Source organism: Pelophylax lessonae, assembly GCF_965119305.1.
Source record: "Pelophylax lessonae genome assembly, chromosome: 1".
NCBI classification, from domain to species: domain Eukaryota; kingdom Metazoa; phylum Chordata; class Amphibia; order Anura; family Ranidae; genus Pelophylax; species Pelophylax lessonae.
The window spans coordinates 861,529,808-861,548,372 of NC_138768.1; the positions used below are offsets into that span (position 1 = coordinate 861,529,808).

Genomic DNA, 18,565 nt, shown 5'->3' on the forward strand with positions numbered 1-18,565 from the left:
GCCTGCCCCCACTAGGCAGCGGGGATGCCGATGCATGGGACTGGCGGCACCGATTGCCGCCGGGCACCCGCGGTCTCTCCTCACTGAGAGAGAAGAATGGTCAGCTGACCGTTCTTCTCTCTGAAATGATCACAGAGCGCCTTTGATCCTCCTATATAGGATCACAGATCTCTGTGTTCATTCCATAAGTCCCTCCCCCATACAGTTAGAATCACTCCCCTAGGCTCGCACTTAACCCTTTGATCACCCACTAGGTTAACCCCTTCCCTACCAGTGTCATTATTACAGTAACAGTGCATATTTTTAGCACTGATTACTGTAGTAATGTCACTGGCCCCCCCAAAAGTGTAAATAATGTAAGTTAGGGGTCCGATCTCTTCGCCGCAATGCTGCAGTGCCACTAAAAATCGCTAATCGCCACCATTACTAGTAAAAAAAAGGAAAAAAATGACAAATCTTTCCCCTAGTTTGTAGACGTGATAACTTTTGCGCAAACCAATCAAAATACGCTTATTGCATTTTTGTTTTTGGGGAAAAATATGTAGCAGAAAACAAATTGGCCTAACAGGATGAAAAAAAAATAGATTTTTACATTTTTTGGGGGAATGTCATATAGCAGAATGTGAAAAAAATATATATTTTTTTCAGAATTGTCTTTCTTTTTTTGTTTATATCGCAAAAGATAAAAATTGCACAGGTGATCAAATACCACCAAAAGAAAGCTCTGTTTGTGGGAAAAAAGGACATCAATTTTATTCAGGTACAGAGTCGCACGACCGCGCAATTGTCCTTTAAAATAACGCAGTACCGAATCTCAAAAAATGGCCTGGTCATTAAGGGGGAAAATCCTTCCGGTCCGGAACTGGGTAAAGTTTGGTATCATTCCACGAGGGTAGCTGCTTTAGGTGGAATGCGGTGTTGACAGCCGTTTTTAGGCATAATACGGTATTGGCTGAGCTTGTGGGGATACACATTGTCAGCATGTAGGTGGTTAATCATTTGCATGCCAGATTCTATAAGAAGGAGGTTGCCAATCCCTGGATGAAGTCGTGATGACGAAACGTGTCGGGATGTGGCTGTAGGGCAACCGGAAGTGAAAAATTACGAAAAACGGGAAGTGACCTTCCGGCTTCCGGGAAGGTTTTACAATCGCCTTTGGGCATCAGGTCTAACCGCTGTTATGTTGAGGACGCATGTATTACATGTCTGCTTTTAACCACTTCCGGACCGCCTGCCACATATATACTGCCCGCGATTTTGTGCACGAGATCTGGGGCGCACGTGCGTGCCTCCGGAGTCCCTCTCTCGCTGAGATTAGACACAGCAGGGGCCAATCAGCGGGTCTGATGGCCGCAATGGCTGCCGGGACCCGATGATCGTTCCAAGGAGAGGCAGAACGTCAGTCTGCCTATGTAAACAAGGCAGACCGCCGTTCTGCCACAGAGGAAAATGTAGATCTTGTGTTTCTGCTAATCAGAAACATGGATCTCTGTTTTCCTCTAATGAATTTACTGCCCCCACAGTTAGAAAGCACTCCCTAAGAGCACCCTTAACCCTGTGATCGCCCCTGATGTTAACCCCTTCCCTGCCAGTGTAATTTATACAGTGAAGGTGCATTTTTTTTTTTAGCACTGATCACTGTATTGGTGTCACTGGTCCTCAAAAAGTGTCAGATTTGTCGACCTCAATGTCGCGGTCCCGCTAAAAAATCGCAGTTCGCTGCCATTACTAAAAACAATGAAAAAATAAAAAGTCTATAAATCAATCCCATATTTTGTAAACGCGATAACTTTTGCGCAAACCAATCAATATACGCTTATTGGGATTTTTTTTTTTACCAAAAACATGTAGCAGAATACAAATTGGCCTAAATTGATGAAGAAAGTAGATGTCCTGCATATTTTTAATTGGATGTGTTTTATAGCAGAAAGTAAAAAAATATTATTATTATTTTTTTTTTTTCAAAACTGTTGGTCTTTTTTTGTTTATAGTTAAACAAGCTGCTCCATCATAAAGATTGGGATTTTAAAGGCAGGCATGACACCAAAATAGTAAAAAATATATACGATTTTATTGTATCGTATTAAAATAACTAAAAAACAGTATAAATGAAATAAAAACAAAGCATAAGTAATTTTAAAAGTTTTTTTTTTTTGGAATTTTTAAAAGTTGAAAAGTAAATTTTAAACTTTTTTGTTTATAGCGCAAAAAATAAAAACTGCAGATGTGATCAAATACAAGCAAAATAAAACTCTATTTGTGGGAAAAAAAAGGACATTGATTTTGTTAGGGTACAGCGTCGCACGACCGCGCAATTGTCAGTTAAAATAACACAGTGCGGAATCCCAAAAAATGGCCTGGTCATTAAGGGGGTAAAACCTTTTCAGTCCAGAAGTGGTTAAAGGCACATGCATTTAAATCCAACATGTCTCAGTGGTTTACCCAATTCCTGCAAATGGACATGATTCTGGCTTGAAGAGAAATTTGTACCAGGGTCATACCTGCAGCTAGAGGCATCACTCTGGTCGGCGGCAGTGCCATCTTAAGAGCATTAAAGGGCCCCGGGCAATGCAGTGCACTGGGGCCCCGCCTACACCCAGGAGACTAAAAATGCAAATTATGGATAAGGCGATATTTATTGGTACAGCAGTGCCAGGCTAATAACAGCTTCCAAGTTCGGCGGCTGGGTCCGGTGAACACACACACGGATGGGAGTCAGACTCAGCTGTCCTCTGTGTGCCTGTTCCTGTAGAGGTGGACAGGTATTCCTGCAGTTGTGGGCTCCCCCTCCATGGCCCAAGTGGACTGACAGCAGTGCAGGGCTGACAGGCGCTTGCCACCTGCTAAGTTCAGCGGCGGGATGCACATGAGAATCGGGACTAATACTTGGCTGGGTCTGTGTCCCTGGGCAAGTGGGGCCCCACGGCAACTGCCCAGCGTGCCCATTCGGTAAGATGGCCCTGGTCGGCGGTTGGCTTTTTGGTGATAACAACCGATGCGGCTCAGCAGCTGCTCGGTCGTTATCACAAGGAGGGGACGTTCCCCCACTCCCGCCACCTTCTGCCGCTCCGCCTTGGTCTCCCGTCCCACCGAGAGATCCGTGTGACCAACCAGCACGTCCACCGGCTGTTTGGAGTCCTGAACGAAGCTTCGTTCAGGTCTCCTATGATGTAACCCGGAAGCAACTTCACAATGTCAATTCTGGTTTACTCGGCTGCTAATGGTGCAGATTTAAAAAAAATTACACTAAAATGCAGATTTTGGCTTTTTGAATACTTTAAGTGCAAAGGAGGGATTTGGTGTCTTTTAGACCCCCGATCCCTCCATAAAGAGTACCTGTCACTGCCTATTACTGTCACAAGGGATGTTTACATTCCTTGTTGTGACAACAATAAAAACATTTTTTTTTTCTTTAAGGGACAGTGAAAAATTAAAATAAAATAAATAGGAAAAACAAAAAACATTTTTAAAGCACCCCTCTCCCAGCTTGCTCGCACACAGTGGCGGCCCGTGCATAGCGGGCGCCAGGGTTGCCGCCCCCCTACCCCTGAAAAAAAAAAAAGAAAAAAAAAATGACAGCGAACAAATAAAGTTTAAAAAAAAAAAAAAATTGGGTTCGCCGGCCTTTGTAATGGAAGTGGTGGCTAGGGGGGGTTACCTCCCAGAAGAGGCGCCGATCGGCAGCCTTCTGGGGGCATAACCCGATCGCAAGTCCTTGCGATTGGACACCCCCACTTTCGGATATCCAGGACATCCGACCCCTGACGTCACAATGGGGGCGGTGCCGGTGCGTGAGTCAGTCACTCACCGCCACCGCCGCTCAGAGGACGAGGGAGAAGCCGCTCTCCTTCCCGCCACCGCCGCCGCAGAGAGGACGGACTGGATCGAGGAGGGAAGAACCCGCCGCCGCCGCCAGGTAAGTGCATTAAATTGAAGGGAGCACGCACGCTGCACTCTGCATTGATTGGGGGACAATGCTGTGGGCACTCTGCATTTATTGGGGTACATTGCTGTTGCACTCTGCATTTATTGGGGTACATTTCTGTGGCACTCTGCATTTATTGGGGTACAATGCTGTGGGCACTCTGCATTGATTGGGGGACAATGCTGTGGGCACTCTGCATTTATTGGGGTACAATGCTGTGGGCACTCTGCATTGATTGGGGTACAATGCTGTGGGCACTCTGCATTTATTGGGGTACAATGCTGTGGCGCTCTGCAATCATTGGGGTACAATTCTGTGACACTCTGCAATCATTGGGGTACAATGCTGTGGCACTCTGCAATCATTGGGGTACAATTCTGTGGCGCTCTGCATTTATTGGTGTACAATGCTGAGGCGCTCTGTATTTATTGGGGTAAAATGCTGTGGGCACTCTGCATTTATTGGGGTACAATGCTGTGGGCACTCTGCATTTATTGGGGTACAATGCTGTGGGCACTCTGCAATCATTGGGGTACAATGCTGTGGGCACTCTGCATTTATTGGGGTACAATGCTGTGGGCACTCTGCAATCATTGGGGTACAATGCTGTGGCACTCTGCAATCATTGGGGTACAATTCTGTGGCACTCTGCAATCATTGGGGTACAATGCTGTGGCACTCTGCAATCATTGGGGTACAATTCTGTGGCACTCTGCATTTATTGGGGTACAATGCTGAGGCGCTCTGTATTTATTGGGGTACAATGCTGTGGCGCTCTGCATTTATTGGGGTACAATGCTGAGGCGCTCTGCATTTATTGGGGTACAATGCTGTGGGCACTCTGCAATCATTGGGGTACAATGCTGTGGGCACTCTGCATTTATTGGGGTACAATGCTGTGGGCACTCTGCAATCATTGGGGTACAATGCTGTGGCACTCTGCAATCATTGGGGGACAATGCTGTGGGCACTCTGCAATCATTGGGGACAATGCTGTGGCGCTCTGCAGTGATTGGGGACAATGCTGTGGCGCTCTGAATTGAAAGGGGCATGCACGCTGAACTCTGCATTGTGGAGGCACAGCACAGTGTTTATTGCATTGAAGGGGGCACAGCACAGTGTTTATTGCATTGAAGGGGGCACAGCACAGTGTTCATTGAATTGAAGGGGGCACAGAACAGTGTTTATTGCATTGAAGGGGGCACAGAACAGTGTTTATTGCATTGAAGGGGGCACAGCACAGTGTTTATTGCATTGAAGGGGGCACAGCACAGTGTTCATTGCATTGAAGGGGGCACAGCACAGTGTTCATTGCATTGAAGGGGGCACAGCACAGTGTTCATTGAATTGAAGGGGGCACAGAACAGTGTTTATTGCATTGAAGGGGGCACAGCACAGTGTTTATTGCATTGTGGGGGCACAGCACAGTGTTTATTGCATTGAAGGGGGCACAGCACAGTGTTCATTGCATTGAAGGGGGCACAGCTTCAAAGTCACGCAATTTTTTTACTGCGTTTTTTGGCGCGAAGCAATACCTATTACATTTTTCTTTTTGCGCCCCCCCAAAAATTTTGAGCACCAGCCGCCACTGCTCGCACACCAAAGAAAACGTTGTTCAAATCACACATGTGAGGTATCCCTGCGATCGTCAGAGTGAGAGCAATAATTCTAGCAAAATACCTCCTCTGTAACTCTAAACTAGTAATTGTTAAAAACATTGTAAACTTAGTTTGTCGCCATTCCACAAGCGTGTGCAATTTTTTTTTTTTTTTTTAAAGGGACAGAAAAAAAAATTAAATAAAATAAATAGGAAAAAAAAAAAAATGTAAAGCACCCCTCTCCCGGCTTGCTTGCACACCAAAGAAAAGGCTTCTTACTGTGGCACACCAAGAAGAGGAAAGACCAGGAATGCCAATGGGGGACCCAAGAAGAGGAGTTTTGGGGCCTCTCTGTGTAATTCTATTGTTGGAAAGGTACAGGTTTTGGGGCCTCTCTATTTAATTCCATTGTATAGAATTTTAGGGTTTACACAGGGTTTAAAACGTAAAGTGCCCTATCTTTGGTCTTTTTTTTTTTACTGTTTCTTACCGGAGAGATTTTACAATTTACAGCAATATAATATTAATTAATTCATGTTTTGTTTGGAATCTTTTGAATTTTTCGAATGTTTTTTTTTTTTTTTTTTTATCATCTTTCTTCAATTTCCTTGTTTTTCTTGTTGGAAAATCCTTTTTTCTTTTCAATAAAAAAAAATTATTGAATAAAGAAAAAAAATAATATTAATTAGGAATATGAGGAAAAGAGCACTAGATCAATCATTTCAGTCCAGGATCAATTTTATTAGATGCTTGCATTTAATAAAAGTCCAATGTATTAATCAAAATTGCAAATGTACGAGAATATTGATAGTGTTGACAAAAATCACTGTATGCAGTAAAATATACAGTGGGTACGGAAAGTATTCAGACCCCCTTAAATTTTTCACTCTTTGTTATATTGCAGCCATTTGCTAAAATCATTTAAGTTCATTCTTCTTCCTCATGAATGTACACACAGCTCCCCATATTGACGGAAAAACACAGAATTGTTGACATTGTTGCAGATTTATTAAAAAGAAAAACTGAAATATCACATGGTCCTAAGTATTCAGACCCTTTGCTGTGACACTCATATATTTAACTCAGGTGCTTTCCATTTCTTCTGATCATCCTTGAGATGGTTCTACACCTTCATTTGAGTCCAGCTGTGTTTGATTATACTGATTGGACTTGATTAGGAAAGCCACACACCTGTCTATATAAGACCTTCTAGATCACAATGCATGTCAGAGCAAATGAGAATCATGAGGTCAAAGGAACTGCCTGAAGAGCTCAGAGACAGAATTGTGGCAAGGCACAGATCTGGCCAAGGTTACAAAAAGATTTCTGCTGCACTTAAGGTTCCTAAGAGCACAGTGGCCTCCATAATCCTCAAATGGAAGACGTTTGGGACGACCAGAACCCTTCCTAGAGCTGGCCGTCCGGCCAAACTGAGCTATCGGGGGAGAAGAGCCTTGGTGAGAGAGGTAAAGAAGAACCCAAAGAGCACTGTGGCTGAGCTCCAGAGATGCAGTCAGGAGATGGGAGAAAGTTATAGAAAGTCAACCATCACTGCAGCCCTCCACCAGTCGGGGCTTTATGGCAGAGTGGCCCGACGGAAGCCTCTCCTCAGTGTAAGACACATGAAAGCCCGCATGGAGTTTGCTAAAAAACACCTGAAGGACTCCAAGATGGTGAGAAATAAGATTCTCTGGTCTGATGAGACCAAAATAGAACTTTTTGGCCTTAATTCTAAGCGGTATGTGTGGAGAAAACCAGGCACTGCTCATCACCTGTCCAATACAGTCCCAACAGTGAAGCATGGTGGTGGCAGCTTCATGCTGTGGGGGTGTTTTTCAGCTGCAGGGACAGGACAACTGGTTGCAATCGAGGGAAAGATGAATGCGGCCAAGTACAGGGATATCCTGGACAAAAGCCTTCTCCAGAGTGCTCTGGACCTCAGACTGGGCCGAAGGTTTACCTTCCAACAAGACAATGACCCTAAGCACACAGCTAAAATAACGAAGGAGTGGCTTCACAACAACTCCGTGACTGTTCTTGAATGGCCCAGCCAGAGCCCTGACTTAAACCCAATTGAGCATCTCTGGAGAGACCTAAAAATGGCTGTCCACCAACGTTTACCATCCAACCTGACAGAACTGGAGAGGATCTGCAAGGAAGAATGGCAGAGGATCCCCAAATCCAGGTGTGAAAGACTTGTTGCATCTTTCCCAAAAAGACTCCTGGCTGTATTAGATCAAAAGGGGGCTTCTACTAAATACTGAGCAAAGGGTCTGAATACTTAGGACCATGTGATATTTCAGTTTTTCTTTTTTAATAAATCTGCAACAATGTCAACAATTCTGTGTTTTTCTGTCAGTATGGGGTGCTATGTGTACATTCATGAGGAAGAAGAATGAACTTAAATGATTTTAGCAAATGGCTGCAATATAACAAAGAGTGAAAAATTTAAGGGGGTCTGAATACTTTCCGTACCCACTGTATATTGCTAACAAAAGGTTTAATATATAAAAAAGAATGTTTTTTTTTTTCTCTTACTAGTTTGGGGCCCCATACCATTGGTTCTGCATTGTATGCCAATTCGGTGTTCTGGGAGTCCATGGATGCATACAGCCCTAAGTGAGTATCACAGTGTTCAGCCGCCATGTATTTCAGCCAGTCATAGATATTGATAGGCTGCTGGCAGCGGGGGTGAATGCTCCACATGTGTCTCCCAGGCACCCAAAAATGCCACATGGGCATGAGGTTTTATCCATAAGACTTGAAAGGAAAGGAGCTTGTAGTGACACAATGGCATGCCTAGGTTACTATTAGGTAAATATAGAGTAATTACACATACAAATGAAGAATGTCATGATTAGGGTATTACAGATAAATACACCCCATACCTAATTCTGCCAAAACAGATACCCATACCACTAAGTCTGAACAAATAACGCACGACACCATTATGGAGAAAATGTGGCCTGATAGGCCATTTTATTAAAAAATTAACAAAATAAACGTTTTCTTAAAATAGAAACAATACATAATGCAGTACCCATAACATAAAGGTTGCCCGTCTTGGGAGGCACCAAAAACCAAATTAGAGTTAATACTTTAACGGTCCCCAGCCACGCAACACCGGCTCGGGGACAAACACATCTTACCACAGATACCTCCTTGTTACCACTTTCACATTACTCCACCATTAACTGGGATCCACTAGAGGGCTCCATACCTTAGATGGGTCACCCTATGAACTTATCCAAGAATATTAACGCCTTCAAATACCCCAAACGCCGACCCCCCCCTTTTTTTTTTAGCAAATAAAGCAACCATCGACAAAAACAAAGAACAAACCAGGCCGGTAGGGCAGGGATTCCCATTCTTCAGTCTTCCAAGCAGGGTCTGCCTCACTTTCTGCTCTGTCCCTTGTATACTCCCCCATCCACAGCTCCCCCATACTGTTATTTGCTTCCATAACTCACCACCGGACCGGTTCACCAAACACCCGCTGTCTCTCCTCAGTCCTCCTGTCACTGCTGTGTCTGCCGCGCCCACCGCCCTAGAAGATCCAGCCTGCCCTCATTCCGCACACCACGATCACGTGAGGGACGTTCCCCCAGAGGAGGCACTCCACCTCCTCATACTAATTAGTTTGTAGGAGATGGGGAAATGCCGCCTGTAACGTGGCGCAAACTGATGACACACAAAACTGCTGTAAAAACCTTGCCTTCCCTCTTCTGGCTTATGTGCTCTGCGCTGGTTGGCTATGCCAAGTAGCGAGCACCTCTACGGCTTCCCTGAATGCCCACTTACGGTGCTAGGCCTTCTAGAACCCCTCCCCACCTCCTCCCCTTCCCGGATCCCTGGGCGGGAGAGGACGTTGCGTCAGGTCCCCCCCATGGAACACTTGAGCCCCTGTGGCCTTACCAATTGTGTTCGTAAACGCACTACCTGTGTCCTTGGAAACACTCTAACTTCCCTGGGTTACTTGAGGTTTCTGTTTACTAAGTTGTTTACTATGCTGTTCTCTATCCCAGTGGACCTCATATTGTCTATGCCTGATGGGGAGGTCCTCTCCTCTTATGCTGTTCATAGGCTGACATGTACTGCTCTGTAATGTTTTTTGATTATATTATTTCTGAGTGTATTGTTGTATATGGCGTTCATTTCCTGTAATGCTCCTTACCTTTTCTCAATAAATTGTTTAAAAAAAAAAAAAAAAACTGCTGTAAAAAAAGTCTTGGAAGTCAATTTGCTGCCCCTTTCCAAGTGCTGCCTGGGTCCAATGGACCTAGTGGGACCCATGGTAGGGCCGGCCCTGGGCCTGCCTATATCACAACTTAGTAATACTATTTTACAATAGCTCACTAACACAGTTGGGAGGTCCAACAAATTGGTGGGAAGAAGTCAAGACCACTGCTACTACTATGTCATCTCACAATTGTTTTTTTAACATGCCTAAAGTTCAGCTCCAAATCCGGAAAATTGTTCATGTACAATTAGCTCAGAAACTTACCAGGGACCTTCGAAATCCATCCGAACTGTAGGTCCAAAGTTAGTGAATTTGAAATTATGACCATCCGTCTCTAAAAAATTCTTTATTGTGAATGTGCAGCTCTCACGATCAAACTGAAGGCGATCTTGAAATGCCTTCAAGCCCTCCAGTATGTGGTCAACGTAATTGCCAATTTGAGTTTCTCCAGCATAAATATCAAGAAATTGTTCCTGGCATAACTGCGACAGTGGAAAGTGAAGATCGGAGCCATATTGGCCGGAGACCTGCTGCCTCAATGAAGCTGCAACACCTAGAGAACAAAATAAAGAAATTACAGTAGATGATCATTGTATGGAAGATGGAAGCCAACTAAATGTAGATTATTTGACCCCTTCACACCTAAGGGTAAAACAAAGCTAAAACCTTGGATCGAGAGAAACTTGGTTTGAGAGCGTTTTGCAAGACAAGCAAAATCTGTTCATAAATTTTGACTTGATAAACAAGCGATGTCTTGATATACAAGTAGCATCACGTCACAACTGACTATAAAAGAGAAGAGAGGCACCGCTAAGTGTAGCAATATGGTTATTTTGGCAAAGGTTTTACCCCCCTTAATTACCAGGCCATTTTTTGCGATTCGGCATTGCGTTACTTTAATAGACAATTGCGTGGTCGGGCGATGCTGTACCCAAATAAAATCGATGTCCTTTTTTTGCCACAAATAGAGCTTTCTTTTGGTGGTATTTGATCAGCTTTGCGATTTTTTTATTTTTTGCACTATAAACAAAAAAAAGAGCGACATTTCTGAAAAACAATAAAATCAATATTTTTCACATTCTGCTATATAACATTCCCCCCCCCCAAAAAAAAAGAAATGTAAAAATCTAATTTTTTTCATTCTTTTAGGCTAATTTGTATTCTGCTACATATTTTTTGGGGGAAAAAAAAATCGCAATAAGCGTATTTTGATTGGTTTGCACTAGTGATCAACTGATATAGTTTTTTTATTGCCAATACTGATATTTTGGTCATCGCGTATCTGTAACGGCCGATATGGGCCGATATTTTCGTACATTTAAAAAAACTATTTTTTTTCTTTTTTACTTGACAGGTACTCTTGTGGAGGGATTTGGGGGGTCTAAAAGACCCCAAACCCCTCCTCTGTACTTAAAAGCATTCAAAACGCCAAGTTTGGCTGTTTTGAATGCTGTCATTTTTTTAATCTGGCTCCAGTACCCGGAAGGGATGTCATGACATCCCTTCCGGGTTTTTGCATGGAGACCCGATCAGAGCCGATTGTAATGACAGCCGAGCGGCTTCTCAGCTGCATTGGTTGTCATTACATGACAGCCGACCGTTGGCTATGGACACCGGTACCGGGGTGATGCCTCTAGCTGCAGGCATCACTCTGGTCTAGCACTTCCTGAAATATTGGCAATATCAGTAATCTTCTGGGCCAATTCCGATATATCAGGGAAAGTGTATATCGGCCCTCGATATATATCGGCTTTGCCAATAATCGGTCGATCCCTAGTCTGCACAAAAGTTATCGCATCTACAAACTTGGGGAAAGATTTATGTAATTTTTATTTATTTAATTTCTTTACTAGTAATGGCGGCGATCTCCGATTTTTAGCGGGACTGCGACATTGCGGCGGAGAGATCGGACCCCTAACTGACATTTTTGACACTTTTGGGGGGACCAGTGACATTACTGCAGTAATCAGTGCTAAAAATATACACTGTTACTGTAATAATGACACTGGCAGGGAAGGGGTTAACCTAGGGGTAATCAAAGGGTTAAGTGTGAGCCTAGGGGAGTGATTACTAACTGTATGGGGGATGGGCTTGTGAAATGATCATAGAGACCTGTGAACCTATATAGAAGGATCACAGGAGCTCTGTGATCATTTCAGAGAGAAGAACAGTCGGCTGTGTTTACAACAGCTGCCCGTCCTTCTCTCTCAGCGTGGAGCGATCTCGGGAGCCTGATGGCAATCGGTGCCGCTGGTCCTGTGCTCTGGTATCCTTGCTGCCGAGTGGGCTCCCCAGCTCCGGGCTACGTCGGTTCTGCGGCGGGCGGTCTTAATGTGATTACCCACTTCCGCCCCGCCTAACGTACATTTACTGCGGCAATCTGCCGCTTACAGGCTAAGCGACGTAGCCCTACATCGCCCACCCACGAGACTGTAGGGGACTAGCGCGCGCCTGCGGTGGCACGCTCCTGCCCCCGCTCGTTCCCTGGGGAGCCAGCGCGTGTGACCGGCAGCTCCAATGGCCGCCGGTCACTCGCGATCTCCCGCAGGAGAGGTAGAAAGACAGACGGCTGATGTAAACACAGCCGTCCGTCATTCTCCCTGATGTAAGCGCAGAGGCTATGTGATCCTGCTATGTAGGATCGCATGTCTCTGTGGTTACTTCACTAGCCACGCCCCCTGACAGATAGAATCACGCCCCTGGGGTCACACTTAACCCCTTGATCACCAATAAAGTTAACCCTTTCCCTGCCAGTGTCATTTTTACAGTAACAGTGCATATTTTTAGCACTGATTACTGTAGTAATGTCACTGGTACCCCCAAAAGTGTCAAAAATGTCAGTCAGGGGTCCGATCTGTCCACTGCAAAGTCGAAGTTCCCCAAAAAAAAAAATCGCAGATCGCCGCCATTACTAGTTAAAAAAAAAACAATGAAAATGACAAAAATCTTTCCCGTAGTTAGTAAATGCAATAACTTTTGCGCAAATCAATCAAACGCTTATTGCGATTTTTTTACTAAAAATATGTAGCAGCAAACAAATTGGCCTAAAATGTTAAAAAATGTTGATTTTTAAATTTTATTTTGAGAATTTCATATAAAAAAAAATGTTAAAAATATTGTTATTTTTTCTAAATTATTGCTCGTTTTTTTTGTTTATAGCGCAAAAAATAAAAATCGCACAGGTGATCAAATAACACCTAAAGAAAGCTCTGTTTGTGGGAAAAAAAGGATGCCAATTCCATTTGGGTACAGCGTTGCACTACCGCAAAATTGTCCGTTAAAGTCACGCAGTGCCGAATCGCAAAATAGGGCCTGGTCATTGAGCAGCCAAATCCTCCGGAGCTTAAGTGGTTAAAGAGTTGATTGCTGCACTTAATAATCCTGAATATTGGAATAAATAGCATGTAAAAAAAATATATAAAAAGTGCGATATCCTAAAATGATACTACATATAATACACAATATTGTAAAGTCAGGTGACCTTGACAAAGCGTGGAGCGCGAAACATGCCGTCATGGTGACGGGACCATTGGTTCTCTTGCTGTAGGAGTCGTAGGCACATCCTCTGTGTCTCCCTCCGGCGCGGTTGAGTGACGTCATCTCCCACGCCTTCGCTGCTCGGATCAGCTGTCCGGCGCAAGTGTAATCTGCATTGGTCTCTGTACCGGTTCCCTGCCACACCAAATCGGTTGATCCCTGGTCTCTTTTATTCATCAGCCATGTGAGTTGCTAAATGTTGAACCTTCATTAAATTTTAACCATATTGCTACACTTAGAGGCGCCTCTCTTCTCTTGTATACTCAGTTGTGACGTGACGCTACTCTTATATCAAGACATCGCTTGTTTATCAAGTCAAAATTTATTTTAAAAAATGTCTTGTCTTGCAACACACTTTTAGACCAAGTTGCTCTCAATTCAGGTTTTACTGTAGCGTGCTTCCTGTTGGTTAGCGACTGTTGAGCTGCCACGTTGACTACATTATAATATGATGAAACAGGAACAGAATGCTGAAATACTTGACTAGCAGATAACGTTTGCTCAGAACCTTTTCTGCGAGCCTTGTGAATCGTCTCTCTGTACAGTGGATTTTACCTTTTTGGATATTCTATTGGATCTGCATTGTATCACAGTTTTATTCTATTAGTGACTTCATGGATTTTACCCCAAACTTGAAAAACATGGATTGCTGGAACTTGTACTACGACCAGACTCATCTCCATCTGGATTATATTCTATGTTTTATGAAGGAAACATTATATTTCTTTACTAGGAATGGACAAAATTTACTGTAAGTTGTATTCAATATGGGACGTGTATTGTTATTCCCTTTATATACTGTGAATGATACATTGGTCAACGGTCATATCAGCCCCAGGTTGACACACAGCAAAGAATAACAAAAGCACAATTTTTTATACTATATAGTATTAAAAAAAAGTTACTTTTTTGTAATTGCTGTATATATGCTGTAACATCCTGGGGTATATAGAGCATGTTGCCCTGTAGCTGTTCACCATTTTGTTTTATGGCATGGGGGCAAAAAAGCAGCTACTGGGTTAATAAACAAGGAAAGGAGAGAAATAAAGGGGATAATAATAGAGGGAGAAATACAATTTTAAAGTATATAAAATGAATACATACTGTAAAGGTGTTGAGGAAATCATTATTTTAATGGTCTCCTATACACTTTAGTAGCATCAATGACTTTACTGTAAAGCTTTACTGCGTTACTTTAACTGACAATTGCGCGGCTGTGTGACGCTGTACCTAAATAAAATTGATGTCCTATTTTCCCCACAAATAGAGCATTCTTTTGATGGTGATTGATCACCTCTGCAGTTTTTATTTTTGCACTATAAACAAAAAAAGCCCAACAATTTTGAAATGAAAAATAAAAAAATATATATTTTTTACTTTCTGCTATCAGGGCCGGCCTTTGGGGTGTGCGAGCTGTGCGGCCGCACAGGGCGCCATGGGCAACTGGGGCGCCGTGCGGCCATCACAGCTCGCAGCAGTCAGTTACTCCCAGCCAGGATGAGTCACAGCAGGACTGTCTGCCCGCAGCCCGAGCACCATGCCCACAGCCTTTGCATCTCCTGCACCATGCCCACAGCCGCTGCATCTCCTGTACCATGTCCACAGCCCCTGCATCTCTTGCACCATGCCTGCAGCCCCTGCATCTCCTGCACCCTGCTTGAAAAATGCTGTTCTAGAAACATGGGAGAGGAAAACTATTTGATCTTAGCAGTGGGAGAGGGTACCTGTTAAGACCAGGTTCCCGCTTCCCTCCCCGCAAAAAAAAAAAAAATGCCAAATGTGGCAGAGGAGGGGGGAGGAGTGCGTAAAGCGGAACTTGTTGCCATTCCACAAGCATGTGCAATTTTAAAGCATGACATGTTAGGTATCTATTTACTCAGCAAAACATCATCTATCATTTTTTTTTTAAATTAGGGGATATAATAAATAAATAAATAAATAATAATAAAAAAAAAATATATATATATATATATATAATGTGTGACATAAAAAAAATTGCAATGATCACCATTTTATTCCCTAGGGTCTCTGCAATATATATATATATATATATATATAGATACGGTATATAAAAAATTTTCTAGCAAAAATATACCAATTCAAACTTGTAAACAAAAAGTGCCAGAAAAGGCTTCCTAATATGGCCGCTGGCATTGTACCAACATAGATGACTTGCACTTTGATTTCTGGTAAACAGCCTAGAACATGCCTGGACATGTTTCTATAGGCTATGTGTAAAGAATATTACATTTAATGCTATATGCAGTTATCACATAACGGAACCCTGTTTAAATATAATGACTTCTCATTTATCTACAAACACTAGCAACAATCTACAAGGTTATGCACAACTCTGCCCTCATCACCCACCTCCCTCATCACCAACCTCCCTCATCACCCACCTCCCTCATCACCAACCTCATCTCAGAATATCATCCAAACCTAGGGTTGCCACCTCATCCCTTTAAAACCGAACACATATAAATTACACAGGTTCCGTGGCTGATTAAGATGGTAATTAAACTCACTTGGTGCCTTATCTGCATTATATTAGCCTCAGAACCTGTGTAATAATATGTGTTTGAGTTTAATGGGATGAGGTGGCAACCATGTCCAAACCACCCTCTTCACTCCTCCCAAGACCTCCTGTTCTGTAACAGATTCATCCAGTGCCTTGGACAGAAATTGGGAACTGCGTCCCCCCTAACCCACTGCTAATATATGCCATAAATTGTCTACTCCCTCGCCCTGGCTGCCCATGGTGGGCATGGTGTGTGCACTGCACATGTGTGGCCAATTGCTTATTTTCTAGAGGGTAATTGCACATGCATGGTGTGTTTTTAGTGTCAGTTGTGGGTGGATGGGGTGGAGAGTGGGTATGTTGGAACACAGTGTGTGTCACATACTTGGTGGAGATTAAGCTGGAGAACGGGCTTCTCTTACACCTCTTGTCCAACACCCCTGGTAATGGTGACAGGAGATGTGAGGGCACAGAGCATCACAAGGGCTGATGTAGCTGGCAGTGCCAGCTGTTGGTTGAAGGATACAGATGACTGTGGATCAACAGACAAGGACCAGAGGCCGGAACATGATGACACTTGATCAGAAGATATGAGCGTAGCCAGGACACAACCCAAAAGGTCATCAATAGCCGGACAGCAGAGGCAGAGTCAGGATACAACAGGGCAGCAAGGTATAGGAACGCAAGGCAGAGGCCAAGTCAGGGTACAAGCTGGGGTCAGATCACAGCCAGAAAGCGAGGTACAGGAATGCAAGATAAAGGTGGAGTCAGGATACAAGCTAGGGTCAGGTCACAGTCAGGCAGCGAGGCATAGGAATGCAAGGCAAAGGCCAAGTCGGGGTACAAGCTGGGGTCAGATCAAAGCCAGAAAGCAAGGTACAGGAATGCAAAGCAGAGGTGGAGTCAGGATACAAGCCATGGTCAGATCACAGTCGAGCAGCGAGGTACAGGAGCATAAAGCAGAGGCGGAGTCAGATGAGAAGCTGAGGTCACAACAAGTAGGCAGGAATCCAAAGATAGGTCAAAGACAAGCCTGCTCAAGCACAAAAAGGAAAATGTAGCAGGTCAGGGCACAGGGGTAAACTCATACCTTCCAACTTTTGAACTTTGCAATGAGGGACACTGAAAGAGAAACAAAACCTGCGGCGCGCGTAGCGCGGCGCGGCAAATTGTGGGTGTGGCCAATTGCTTAGCAGTGGGAGGGGCTTAAGGGATAGGGTAAAAAAAACCCAGACTTGCTAGTACTCATAAAATATGCTTTGATTGCTCAGCCTACCTTAAAGAAGAACTTCATTAAAATAGTCAGAGACTGCATAGCAACCAGCAACTGTTGAGACAATGAAGACTTTGGTGAGAAGTATATAATGTACAGTATTGTGTATATAGTGCAGGAAAGTGCCATGTAAAGAATGCAGGAGACAGGAGTATGTAATGTACAGAATGCAGGGGTCGGACTCTGCACCATCCACCCCCCCCCCCCAGCTCTATACACCCCAAATGCCCACCCAGCTCCATACATCCCCCCCATCCACCCCAAATGCCCCCAGAAGCTCTATCCACCTCAAATGCCCACCCTAGCTCCATCCGCTCCAAATGCCCACCCTAGCACTATCTATCCCAAACACCCATTCAACCTCCAAACACTCCAAATGCCCACCCCAGCTCCTTCCACCCCCCATCCAGCTCCATTCACCCCATATGCCCACCCCAGCTCCATCCAACCCAAATGCCCCCTTTGGGGGGCGCAAACAGAAAAATCTAATAGGCATTGCTTTGCGGCAAAAAACGCTGTAAAAATTGCGTGACTTTGAGGTCAAAAAGTGTGAAAGGGGTCTTCAGTAATCAAAGTAGAGTGTGCCCCCTTTAAATGAAGAGCGACCACAGTGTGCCCCCTTTCAATGAAGAGCGACCACAGTGTGCCCCCTTTCAATGCAGACTGACCACAGCGTGCCCCCTTTCAATGCAGAGCGACCACATCGTGCCCCCTTTCAATGAAGAGCGACCACAGCGTGCCCCCTTTCAATGAAGAGCGACCACAGTGTGCCCCCTTTCAATGAAGAGCGACCACAGTGTGCCCCCTTTCAATGCAGACTGACCACAGCGTGCCCCCTTTCAATGCAGAGCGACCACATCGTGCCCCCTTTCAATGAAGAGCGACCACAGTGTGCCCCCTTTCAATGAAGAGCGACCACAGTGTGCCCCCTTTCAATGCAGACTGACCACAGCGTGCCCCCTTTCAATGCAGAGCGACCACATTGTGCCCCCTTTCAATGAAGAGCGACCACAGCGTGCCCCCTTTCAATGAAGAGCGACCACAGTGTGCCCCCTTTCAATGAAGAGCGACCACAGTGTGCCCCCTTTCAATGCAGAGCGACCACATCGTGCCCCCTTTCAATGCAGAGCGACCACATCGTGCCCCCTTTCAATGCAGAGCGACCACAGCGTGCCCCCTTTCAATGCAGAGCGACCACAGCGTGCCCCCTTTCAATAATGAGCGACCACAGCGTGCCCCCTTTCAATGCAGAGCGACCACAGATTGCCCCCTTTCAATGAAGAGCAACCACAGCGTGCCCCCTTTCAATGAAGAGCGACCACAGCGTGCCCCCTTTCAATGAAGAGCGACCACAGTGTGCCCCCTTTCAATGCAGACTGACCACAGCGTGCCCCCTTTCAATGCAGACTGACCACAACGTGCCCCCTTTCAATGCAGAGTGACCACATCGTGCCCCCTTTCAATGAAGAGC

At 44.6% G+C, this 18,565-nt stretch overlaps 1 pseudogene across 1 annotated transcript in view; it reads right to left on the reverse strand.

Moving 5' to 3' along the window:
- LOC309550075 overlaps window positions 1-18,565 on the reverse strand; it is a 51,953-nt pseudogene that overhangs the window by 12,443 nt on the left and 20,945 nt on the right. Inside the window, exon 3 of the transcript XR_014226147.1 lies at window positions 10,028-10,316. The product of XR_014226147.1 is annotated as an uncharacterized misc_RNA (transcript). The remainder of the gene's footprint in view (window positions 1-10,027; window positions 10,317-18,565) is intronic.